Here is a 12,295-nt window from a genome sequence, read left to right as displayed (position 1 = left end):
GAATACTCCATGGGAACCAAGCTCCCCGGCTGTAAAGCTGCTGTAGGTAAAATCCATTGGCAATCCAGCCAGTGACTTCAGACATGGTTATATGAGAACAGAGAGGAGGGACATCTTGAAGAGGGATAGACCATTTTCAAATAGACTGGTTAATCAACAAAATACTGAGCTTTCATTCTAGAGTTGAACCTGAAATTTCCAGGCTTACTAAGCAAAAGAGTAATTCTTCAAAGCCAGGGTGTTTAACCCACCCCCCCTGCAGGGTGCTGAGTAATGTGTTCAGCATTTAATCCCCTGTGATCTGACTCAGGCTGGTCTTCACACCAAGAGGACAAGGGTTGAAAAACAAGGATCAAGGTTCGAACACAGCTTCACATTTACTTCCACATAATTCTTTAGATTACAGATTTCCATTCCTTCAGACCAAACTTTCTACACATAATTTTGCAAAAGACTCAAATCTACCCCCTAATAATTTAACGTCTATATAACAGCAGCTCTTTAAATAATATAATTGTCTTTAACTACTAGATCAATTTTCCTGAGTTGGCAAAACAGGATATTTTCCACTCTGCTGCATTTCATTGAGTAAGCATGGCCTAGATCTCTTAAACACTTTACCTGGTAGGATGTTTTATTCTAGGAAAATTTGAGCACAGGGCATTTTTCAAAGGAAAGTAACATGTGAAAAACTGTTTTATGAGCAAAATTAAAAGAAGCTCTTTGAAAGCCACATTTTCTTCTCTGAACCGCATACTAGGTTTCTAGTGTCCACTCAATACAAAAGACACCAGGCCCAAACAAGAACGCCTCCAAATAATGCTGGGCTTGAAACTAAGGAAATGATGAGTACATACAATTTTACACTTTACATTAGAAAATAAAACTAGTCTTTGGGACTAAATGGGTGAAAATTCTACCTGCATAAGAAATCTGAACTAGATATTCTTAGTGCAATGAAGTCTTAGCAAATCCTTAATCGTAAGTTAAAAGCAACTTATGTAAATGAATAGATGAGATTGATTTCTAATTATTAAATCAATTGTACATAAGCAGCAATACTGAAATGAATTTGAAAGCAATTTTTCATTAAGTAATTTAAATTTCCTGGGCAATATTCTAAACTCACTGATTTGCTTTGGAAATTCTTTATAAATACTACGAAGGTATATTTCAACTCAAGCACTGTCCTAACTGCTGCAAAATATGAATAAGTAGAAGCAAAATGAATAAAGTTTCCATTATAATGGTAATCCTAATTGATGTCACAACTTTTCCAAGAAACCTCATATACTGTCTCATTTCTCTCATTTCTGAAAGACAGTTATAGGATGGCTATCTATATTTGTACTATATGGGGGAGTAGGGAGGCACAGGGATAAGGAAGATGCAGGAACCAGATGGGGAAGAGGAGGCCAAAGTTAAGAAACAATCACATCTATTGTCCCTCCCAACCTTATCTGATTCTCATTAATAAAAGTAATATTAACAGCTTCACTGATGTTTAACTTTGTACTACACTGAAAGAATTCAGAAGTCAACACTTTTAGGTAAACCTTAAGCAAGATGATCAGCATTCTTGCATCTTTTCCCATCTCCCTCCCTATCAAACTCTTCACCCCTACCCTGCAACACCCTGAACGAGGGAAGAAAGCTTCCCAATGTTCTAAATCAGTGGTGGCCAAAGTGTGGTTCCCAAACCAGCAGTATCAGCATCACCTGAGCACGTGTTAGAAATGTAAATTCTTGGAACTCACCCCAGACCAACTATATCAAACTCTGGGTAAGGGGTCTAGCAAGGTGGGTTTTAACAAACCTTTGAAATGATTCTGAAGCAAGCTAAAGTTGGAGAACCACTGCTCTAAATAAATCAGTTATCTTAACCGGAGGCTGTGTCCAGGTCAGAACTGAATTGAAAGAAACATAACTTGACGTAGCAAGAGAGGTAGCTCTGATAAACTTGTCCTCCCCTCCAAGCCACTGCTCCAAACTATCATATCTCAAGCAAATCATTAAGTTAGCATCCTTGCCACATAAACACACAAAAAAAGATCATACATGGCCCTTCCTCTAAATCCTCGCCTACACAATCAAATAAATAAATAACTTTGTTAACAGAACTCACTGTTTAATCAGCCTTTTCCAGAAACATATCACCCAAATCAAAGAAGACAAGGACAAGATATTACAAACCAGATTATATCTGGGAATCAGAAATTTCCATGAGGCACTTCAGCAAACCTGGGAAACTTACACAACAGGACCCTAACAATGTTCTACTGTGGATATTTTGCACCTAACAGTCAACAAGACACGTTGTCAGGATAAGTCAGTGCTTTCTAGACTTTTGGCCTATAATGTGAACTCATTATACTGCAATCTTGAGTGAGTGGGGATAGCAGAGGCAAATGTCACCTTGTAACAAAAAGGTGAAATACAAAGCATGCTACTTATTGTGCAAGTGATGATTCACCTACTCAAAGCTACCACTAATAGGCCTTTTCTATCTAATATCCAGGGTAAATGAACATCTCATAACTGGTCTCCGTTCAAAGGAACTTTGTTTGTTTGTTTATTATTTTTGAATTTTATTTTATTTTTTTATGCAGCAGGTTCTTATTAGTCATCCATTTTATACACATCAGTGTATACATGTCAATCCCCATCTCCCAATTCTTCACACCACTATCCCCACCCCACCGCAGCTCACCCCCCTTGGTGTCCATACGCCTGTTCTCTACATCTGTGTCTCAATTTCTACCCTGCAAACCGGTTCATCTATATCATTTTTCTAGGTTCCACATATATGCGTTAATATATGATATTTGTTTTCCTCTTCCTGATTTACTTCACTCTGAATGACAGTCTCTAGATCCATCCACGTCTCTAAAAATGACCCAATTTCATTCCTTTTTATGGCTAAGTAATATTCCATTGTATATATGTGCCACATCTTCTTTACCCATTCATTTGTCGATGGGCATTTAGGTTGCTTCCATGTCCTGGCTATTGTAAATAGTGCTGCAATGAATATTGGAGTGCATGTGTCTTTTTGAATTACGGTTTTCTCTGGGTATATGTCCAGTAGTGGGATTTCTGAGTCATATGGTAATTCTACTTTTAGTTTTTTAAGGAACCTCCATACTGTTCTCCATAGTGGCTGTATCAATTTACATTCCCACTAACAGTGCAAGAGGGTTCCATTTTCTCCACACTCTCTCCAGCACTTGTTGTTGGTAGATTTTCTGATGATGCCCATTCTAACTGGTATGAGGTGATACTTCATTATAGTTTTGATTTGCATTTCTCTAATAATTAGTGATGTTGAGCAGCTTTTCATGTGCTTCTTGGCCATCTGTATGTCTTCTTTGGAGAAATGTCTATTTAGGTCTTCTGCCCATTTTTGGATTGGGTTGTTTGTTTTTTTAATATTGAGCTGCATGAGATGTTTATATATTTTGGAGATTAATCCTTTGTCCCTTGATTCATTTGTAAATATTTTCTCCCATTCTGAGGGTTGTCTTTTCACCTTGTTTGTAGTTTCCTTTGCTGTGCAAAAGTTTTTAAGTTTCATTAGGGCCCATTTGTTTATTTTTCTTTTTATTTCCATTACTCTAGGAGGTGGATCCAAAAAGATCTTGCTGTGATTTATGTCACACAGTGTTCTTCCTATGTTTTCCTCTAAGAGTTTTATAGTGTCCAGTCTTACATTTAGGTCTCTAATCCATTTTGATTTTATTTCTGTGTATGGTGTTAGGGAGTGTTCTAATTTCATTCTTTTACATGTAGCTGTTCAGTTTTCCCAGCACCACTTATTGAAGACACTGTCTTTTCTCCATTGTATATCCTTGCCTCCTTTGTCATAGATTAGTTGACCATAGGTGCATGTGTTTACCTCTGGGCTTTCTATCCTGTTCCATTGATCTATATTTGTTTTTGGGCCAGTACCATATTGTCTTGATTACTGTAGCTTTGTAGTATAGCCTGAAGTCAGGGAGTCTGATTCCTCCAGCTCCGTTTTTTTTCCCTCAAGACTGCTTTGGCTATTCGGGGTCTTTTGTGTCTCCAAACAAATTTTAAGATTTTTTGTTCTAGTTCTGTAAAAAATGCCACTGGTAATTTGATAGGGATTGCATTGAATCTGTAGATTGCTTTGGGTAGTATAGTCATTTTCACAATATTGATTCCTCCAATCCAAGAATATGGTATATCTCTGCAACTGTTGGTATCATCTTTAATTTCTTTCATCAGTGTCTGAGAGTTTCCTGCATACAGGTCTTTTGTCTCCCTAGGTAGGTTTATTCCTAGGTATTTTATTCTTTTTGTTGCAGTGGTAAATGGGAGTGTTTCCTTAATTTCTCATTCAGATTTTTCATCATTAGTATACAGAAATGCAAGGGATTTCTGTGCATTAATTTTGTATCCTGCTACTTTACCAAATTCATTGATTAGCTCTAGTAGTTTTCTGGTAGCATCTTTAGGATTCTCTATGAATAGTATCATGTCATCTGCAAACAGTGACAGTTTTACTTCTTCTTTTCCAATTTGTATTCCTTTTATTTCTTTTGCTTCTCTGAATGCCATGGCTAGGACTTCCAAAACTATGTTGAATAAGAGTGGTGAGAGTGGACATCCTTGTCTTGTTCCTGATCTTAGAGGAAATGCTTTCAGTTTTTCACCATTGAGAATGATGTTTGTTGTGGGTTTGTCATATATGGCCTTTATTATGTTGAGGTAGGTTCCCCCTATGCCCAGTTTCTGGAGAGTTTTTATCATGAATGGGTGTTGAGTTTTGTCAAAAGCTTTTTCTGCATCTATTGAGATGATCATATGGTTTTTATTCTTCAATTTGTTAATATGGTGTATCACATTGATTGATTTGCGTATACTGAAGAATCCTTGCATCCCTGGGATAAATCCCACTTGATCATGGTGTATGATCCTTTTAATGTGTTATGGGATTCTGTTTGCTAGTATTTTGTAGAGGATTTTTGCATCTATATTCATGAATGATATTGGTTTGTAATTTGCTTTTTTTGTAGTATCTTTGTCTGGTTTTGGTATCTGGGTGATGGTGGCCTCATAGAATGAGATTGGGAGTGTTCCTTCCTCTCCAATTATTTGAAAGAGTTTGAGAAGGATGGGTGTTAGCTCTTCTCTAAATGTTGGATAGAATTCACCTGTGAAGCCATCTGGTCCTGGACTTTTGTTTGTTGGAAGATTTTAAATCACAGTTTCAATTTCAGTACTTATGATTGGTCTGCTCATATTTTCTATTTCTTCCTGGTTCAGTCTTGGAAGGTTATACCTTTCTAAGAATTTGTCCATTTCTTCCAGGTTGTCCATTTTATTGGCATAGAGTTGTTTGCAGTAGTCTCTTAGGAAGCTTTGTATTTCTGTGGTGTCTGTTGTTACTTCTCCTTTTTCATTTCTAATTTTATTGATTTGAGTCCTCTCCCTCTTTTTCTTGATGAGTCTGGCTAATGGTTTATCAATTTTGCTTATGTTCTCAAAGAACCAGCTTTTAGTTTTACTGATCTTTGCTCCTATTTTCTTTGTTTCTATTTCATTTATTTCTGCTCTGATCTTTATAATTTCTTCCCTTCTACTAACTTTGGGTTTTGTTTGTTCTTCTTTCTCTAGTTCCTGTAGGTGTAAGGTTAGATTGTTTATTTGAGCTGTTTGTTGTTTCCTGAGGTAAGATTGTATTGCTATAAACTTCCCTCTTAGAACTGCTTTTGCTGCATCCCACAGGTTTTGGATCATCGAGTTTTCATTGTCATTTGTCTCTAGGTATTTTTTAATTTCCTCTTTGATTTCTTCAGTGATCTCTTGGTTATTTAATAACGTATTGTTTAGCCTCCACGTGTTTGTGTTTTTTACGTTTTTTTCCTTGTAACTGATTTCTAACCTCATTGCATTGTGGTCAGAAAAGATGCTTGATATGATTTCAATTTTCTTAAATTTACTGAGGCTTGATTTGTGACCCAAGATGTGATCTATCCTGGAGAATGTTCCATGCGCAGTTGAGAAGAAAGTGTAATCTGCTGTTTTTGGATGGAATGTCCTATAAACATTAATTAAATCTCTCTGGTCTATTGTGTCATTTAAAGCTTGTGTTTCCTTATTAATTTTCTGTTTGGATGATATGTCCATTGGTGTAAGTGAGGTGTTAAAGTCCCCCACTATTATTGTGTTACTGTTGATTTCCTCTTTTAGAGCTGTTAGCAGTTGTTTTATGTATTGAGATGCTCCTATGTTGGGTGCATATATATTTACAATTGTTATATCTTCTTCTTGGATTGATCCCTTGATCATTATGTAGTCCTTGTCTTTTGTAACATTCTTTTTTTTTTTTTTTTCGGTATGTGGGCCTCTCACTGTTGTGGCCTCTCCCATTGCGGAGCACAGGCTCCAGACACGCAGGCTCCGGACGCGCAGGCTCAACGGCCATGGCTCACGGGCCCAGCCGCTCTGCGGCATGTGGGATCTTCCCAGACCGGGGCACGAACCCGTGTCCCCTGCATCGGCAGGCGGACTCTCAACCACTGCGCCACCAGGGAAGCCCTTTTGTAACATTCTTTATTTTAAAGTCTATTTTATCTGATATGAGTATTGCTAGTCCAGCTTTCTTTTGATCTCCATTTGCATCGAATATCTTTTTCCATCCCCTCACTTTCAGTCTGTATGTGTCCCTAGGTCTGAAGTGGGTCTCTTGTAGACAGCATATATATGGGTCCTGTTTTGTATCCATTCAGCAAGCCTGTGTTTTTTGTTTGGAGCATTTAATCCATTCACATTTAAGGTAATTATCAATATGTATGTTCCTATTACCATTTTCTTAATTGTTTTGCGTTTGTTTTTGTAGGTCCTTTTCTTCTCTTGTGTTTTCCACTTAGAGAAGTTTCTTTAGCATTTGTTGTAGAGCTGTTTTGGTGGTGCTGAATCCTCTTAGCTTTTGCTTGTCTGTAAAGCTTTTGATTTCTCCATCGAATCTGAATGAGATCCTTGCTGGGTAGAGTAATCTTGGCTGTAGGTTCTTCCCTTTCATCAGTTTAAATATGTCATGCCACTCCCTTCTGGTTTGTAGAGTTTCTGCTGAGAAATCAGCTGTTAACCTTATGAGAGGTCCTTTGTATGTTATTAGTCATTTTTCCCTTGCTGCTTTCAGTAACTTTTCTGTCTTTGATTTTTGCCAATTTAGTTACTATGGATCTTGGCGTGTTTCTCCTTGGGTTTATCCTGTATGGGACTCTCTGCGCTTCCTGGACTTGGGTGGCTATTATTTCCTTTCCCATGTTACTGAAGTTTTCAACTATAATCTCTTCAGGTATTTTCTTGGGTCCTTTCTCTCTCTCTTCTCCTTCTGCGACCCCTATAATGCGAATGTTGTTCCATTCAATGTTGTCCCAGAGGTCTCTTAGGCTGTCTTCATTTCTTTTCATTCTTTTTTCTTTATTCTATTCCACAGCACTGAATTCCACCATTCTTTCTTCAAGGTCACTTATCCGTTCTTCTGCCTCAGTTATTCTGCTATTGATTCCTTCTAGTGTAGTTTTCATTTAAGTTATTCTATTGTTCATCTCTGTTTGTTTGCTCTTTAATTCTTCTAGGTCTTTCTTAAACATTCCTTGCATCTTCTCAGTCTTTGCCTCCATTCTTTTTCCGAGGTTCGGGATCATCTTCACTATCATTATTCTGAATTCTTTTTCTGGAAGGTTTCCTATCTCCACTTCATTTATTTGTTTTTCTGGGGGTTTTACCTTGTTCCTTCATCTGGTACATAGCCCTCTGCCTTTTCATCTTGTCTATCTTTCTGTGAATGTGGTTTTTGTTCCACAGGCTGCAGGATTGTTGTTCTTCTTGCTTCTGTTGTCTGCCCTCTGGTGGATGAGGCTATCGAAGAGGCTTGTGCAAGTTTCCTGATAGAAGGGACCAGTGGTGGGTAGAGCTGGGTGTTGCTCTGGTTAGCAGAGCTCAGTAAAACTTTAATCTGCTTGTCTGCTGATAGATGGGGCTGGGTTTCCTCCCTGTTGGTTGTTTGGCCTGAGGTGACCCAACACTGGAGCCTACCTGGGCTCTTTGGTGGGGCTAATGGTGGACTCTGGGAGGGCTCACACCAAGGAGTACTTCCCAGAACTTCTGCCAGTGTCCTTCTCCTCACAATGAGACACAGCCACACCCCCGCCTCTGCAGGATACCCTCCAACACTAGCAGGTAGGCCTGGTTCAGTCTCCTATGGGGTCACTGCTCCTTCCCCTTGGTCCTGATGCGCACACTACTTTGTGTGTGCCCTCCAAGAGTGGAGTCTCTGTTTCCCCTGTCCCATCAAAGTCCTGCAATCAAATCCCACTGGACTTCAAAGTCTGATTCTCTGGGAATTCCTCCTCCCATTGCCGGACCCCCAGTTTGGGAAGCCTGACGTGGGGCTCAGAACCTTCACTCCAGTGGGTGGACTTCTGTGATATAAGTGTTCTCCAGTTTGTGAGTCACCCACCCAGCAATTACGGGATTTGATTTTATTGTGATTGAGCCCCTCCTACCATCTCATTGTGGCTTCTCCTTTGTCTTTGGATGTGGGGTATCTTTTTTGGTGAGTTCCAGTGTCTTCCTGTCGATGAGTGTTCAGCAGTTAGTTGTGATTCCGGTGCTCTCATAAGAGGGAATGAGAGCAGGTTCTTTTACTCCACCATTTTGAACCAATCTCAAAACTTTGTGTTTCTTTAAATTTTATTTTTATAAAAAGAAGAAAAAGAAGAAGAACCAGCCTCGAGTGTATAATCATAATTAACTTCTATATCACTGTATTTTGGCCATAAGAAAAAGAAAGATTTGGAGAAGCACATTTTCAAGCAGTTTCACACAATGAAAAACAATTTCATTTTCAAAGTACCCACTTGGCAGGTACGTACTGTTTTCTGTAAACATTAATTGCATTCTGTACTAAGTTTGAAAATCATTGCTATTCTTTAGCACACATGTAGCAATTCATAAAGTCCTTTGCAATCATATCTATCATATACAATAAAAAGGAGTGAGGAGAATGTACAGCATAGAAAGGTGATGATACTTGTATGTGTACACATTGGGTAAAAATGTAAACATGTATGCCATGCAATGACACATAAACTGACCCCCCATCTCATACCCTTATAATGAGCCTATACAGTATATTCTCTGTACCCCTACTGACTCACTGATACTCTTTTCCCCCCTTTGATGACATAACAAATCTACTAGAAAATGTGTATACCTAAGATTAAGGGTGAACTCATCTTTTTGAGTATAAGTACTTTAACTTACGTTATCTTACTTAATCCTCATATAAACACTTTGAGATTAGTATTATTATTACCACTTTATACATATAATGAACTTCAAGGAGGTTAAGTTCATGATCACACATCAAGTGGTAAAACTGTAATTTAAATCTGTATCTCATAATACCAATCCCACTACATCTGGGGGGGTGTCTCTCTATGTAATTTACATAAATAAAAATACAAACATTATCATTTCTAATGAAGAGAAAATATAATATATAGCCACAAAGAATATATTCTATTTCCATGCCAATTACATGCAATATAAAACCACCAAGGATGTTTAAGGCAGAAATGTTCTTGGTTTCCAATTTAGCTGTTCCCAAAGATGGAGTTTGCATATCTTACTTTTTCATTTTCATAAAGAAAAGGAGAAAAAGATTGAACTCCGCTACTCTGCTTGCCAGAGTGATTAAATAGTAGCCCCAAACCACAGCTCTGTGACAAAGAAGAAAGGATGCTAAAAGCAATAGCAAAGTAATTATAAAAGCAATAATGCCACATGCTTCTGAATGTCCTAATTCATAGCCATAGCCAAGGTGTCTGTAAAATTCCACAATGTACATACAGCCAATTCTCCATTATTTCCATATTAGTTTTGTACCTTTCAAGGTACTCCAACTGCAATTTCTTCCAGTTTCAACCATGAAAAACAGGAATATAATGGGACAGGGAGAATAAATCACTTGGGATACTCACAATGAGTTTGACTGAGAAAGTCTAGAAGGAATGGCTGGGATAAGCTTGCATTTTGTCAGATCAGTTTCCTAGTCTTCCATAGCAAGAGACCATCAAGAGCTGTCCCCACCAAAAACAATAAAAAAATAAGCATGTCATCAAGACCTCCAACCAAGTGTCATTGCCCACCTCCAAATAAAATACAGAAATATTTAAAATATAAATATTAGGGGGCTTCCCTGGTGGCACAGTGGTTGAGAGTCCGCCTGCCAATGCAGGGGACATGCGTTCGTGCCCCGGTCCGGGAAGATCCCACATGCCACGGAGCAGCTGGGCCCATGAGCCATGGCCGCTGAGCCTGTGTGTCCGGAGCCTGTGCTCCGCAACGGGAGAGGCCACAGCAGTGAGAGGCCCGCATACCATAAAAAAAAAAAAAAATATATATATATATATATATATATATATATATTAGACTAAGGAAAGTTTAAAATATTACCAGAAAGAGCTCTTTGAAAGAATTTCATAACTAACAGAAAATCAGTTTGGATATTTTCGCTTGTACAATTTTTAATTATTTTGTTTTATTTAGAGGATTTCTGTTGTTTGTTCATGATTTAATATAATATAAACTCCAAGAGTCCAGAGCCAAGGCCCTTGGTTTGTCTTGTTCACAGTTATAGCCTCAGAGCTTGGCACTAGTGGCACTTAATAAATATTTGTGAATGAATGAATAATAGCAACTGGGTATCATTTTACTTCCATTTGGAGTTACTACTATAAACACTACTGTTCAAACTCTATTTTCTATGGAGGGAGATGCTGTGTGCACACTCCAAGAAACTTTAGACTTGGAAAGCCTTAGAGTAAATAAGGAAGAAGTTTGTAGCTGGCCCAGAACTAGCAGAATGGAAAGGCCCTGCCAAACTGGCTAACAGCCTGTCAGTCAGTCAGCAGTGGGAACAGAGGTAAGAAGCAATGAAAGGGAGAATAGGAAACCCCATGTGCAAGAAGAATCAGATGAGAATGAGAGGAGAAATAAGAGAAGGTGTCAGGACCTCACTGAAAGGAAAGGAGAGGCTTGGGAAGAGAAAAGTCTGGGGGAACAGAAATAACTCAAAGCAAGTGATCAGCTTGGAAAGTAAAGCAAATTTGGAGAAAGGAAGAAGACATCAAAAGATCCAGATAACTATCAAAGTAGTTGAGTCAAGCTCTAATCAAAAGCTGAAGTCATCCCTAATGTACGGGGTAAGGATGATGGAGAAGACATCCTTATAGAGAGAGCTGGAAGTGTGCAGAGGCCAGACCAGAGCAGAGCAAACACAAAGACTATTCTCTTTTTTAAAGACCATTCTCTATTATTTTGAGACCTCTGCTGTCCACGTGGCCCTTTGTAATCTACCCATCCTCAACTTCCTTGATCCTATTCTCTCCTGTTTTTGAATTTTCTGAATTACTCTGTGGACTTTTCCCAAGATTCAATGTTAGGGCTTAGACATCTCAATGTCAAATATACAACATTTAGCTCTTATAAGTCTTTTTAAATTTCAACCAGCAAAAGCAAAATGCTCTAACCCTAGTGACTCCCATTCTAATAATATTGCACACGATATTTAATTTTTATTATGATCTAAAATAGTAGTTTAATTTTTTAAAGGCATTTCATTCCCTTTCTGTGCACACACAACACACACATACACATACACATAACACTTTAAAAATCTCTATTCAGCTGAGGAAAAACGTTCAGAAACAAACAAGGACTACAAAATTTACTAAAATAGGAAAGTCCCCATAAAGGACTTCAGGGAATCTGTGGCCCTTGTGATCACATACAGTATTTGTAATTCTTTGTGTGTCACCTGTCCATGTGTGCACGCACACACGCACAATATAATACTATGAACCAAAAGTTATTCTGTCTAAAGAATATAGGTGGAAGTATATAAAATAATTTGTGAACTTATCTCATGAAAATAGAAAAAGGAAAGAACAATGCCATTGCAAGACTATGCTAGTTAGTAAAAGGGTAAGTGAGAAAGACCGATGGAAGATTATGACAGAAGAAAACAAACATCTCACTGCCTTCATTCCAAAAAGGCATTGAACCAAAGTGATTTTACTAAATGCCCTTAGGCCAAGTTGAGGAATTTCAATAGATCCACGCAGCCACATCATTCCAAGCACACGTACCAGTGTCTGATTTCCTAATTTGGGCCTACTCTCTTGAATCTATATGTTAATACCTGATCCAAGATATAGCAAAATTTCACTAAGTCAGATTAATGGAGAAATTC

The 12,295-nt window shown here is 38.2% G+C and overlaps 1 protein-coding gene across 1 annotated transcript in view; it reads right to left on the bottom strand.

Moving 5' to 3' along the window:
* The window catches only part of SLC4A4 (solute carrier family 4 member 4), a 349,538-nt gene that overhangs the window by 155,964 nt on the left and 181,279 nt on the right, over positions 1-12,295 (bottom strand). The gene's annotated exons all lie outside the window — the stretch shown is intronic.

The sequence above is a fragment of the Mesoplodon bidens genome (genome assembly GCF_964165515.1).
Source record: "Mesoplodon bidens genome assembly, chromosome: 1".
Lineage (NCBI taxonomy): Eukaryota > Metazoa > Chordata > Mammalia > Artiodactyla > Ziphiidae > Mesoplodon > Mesoplodon bidens.
Note: the sequence above shows the minus strand (reverse complement) of the source record. Positions and strands in the feature narration are given on the sequence as shown.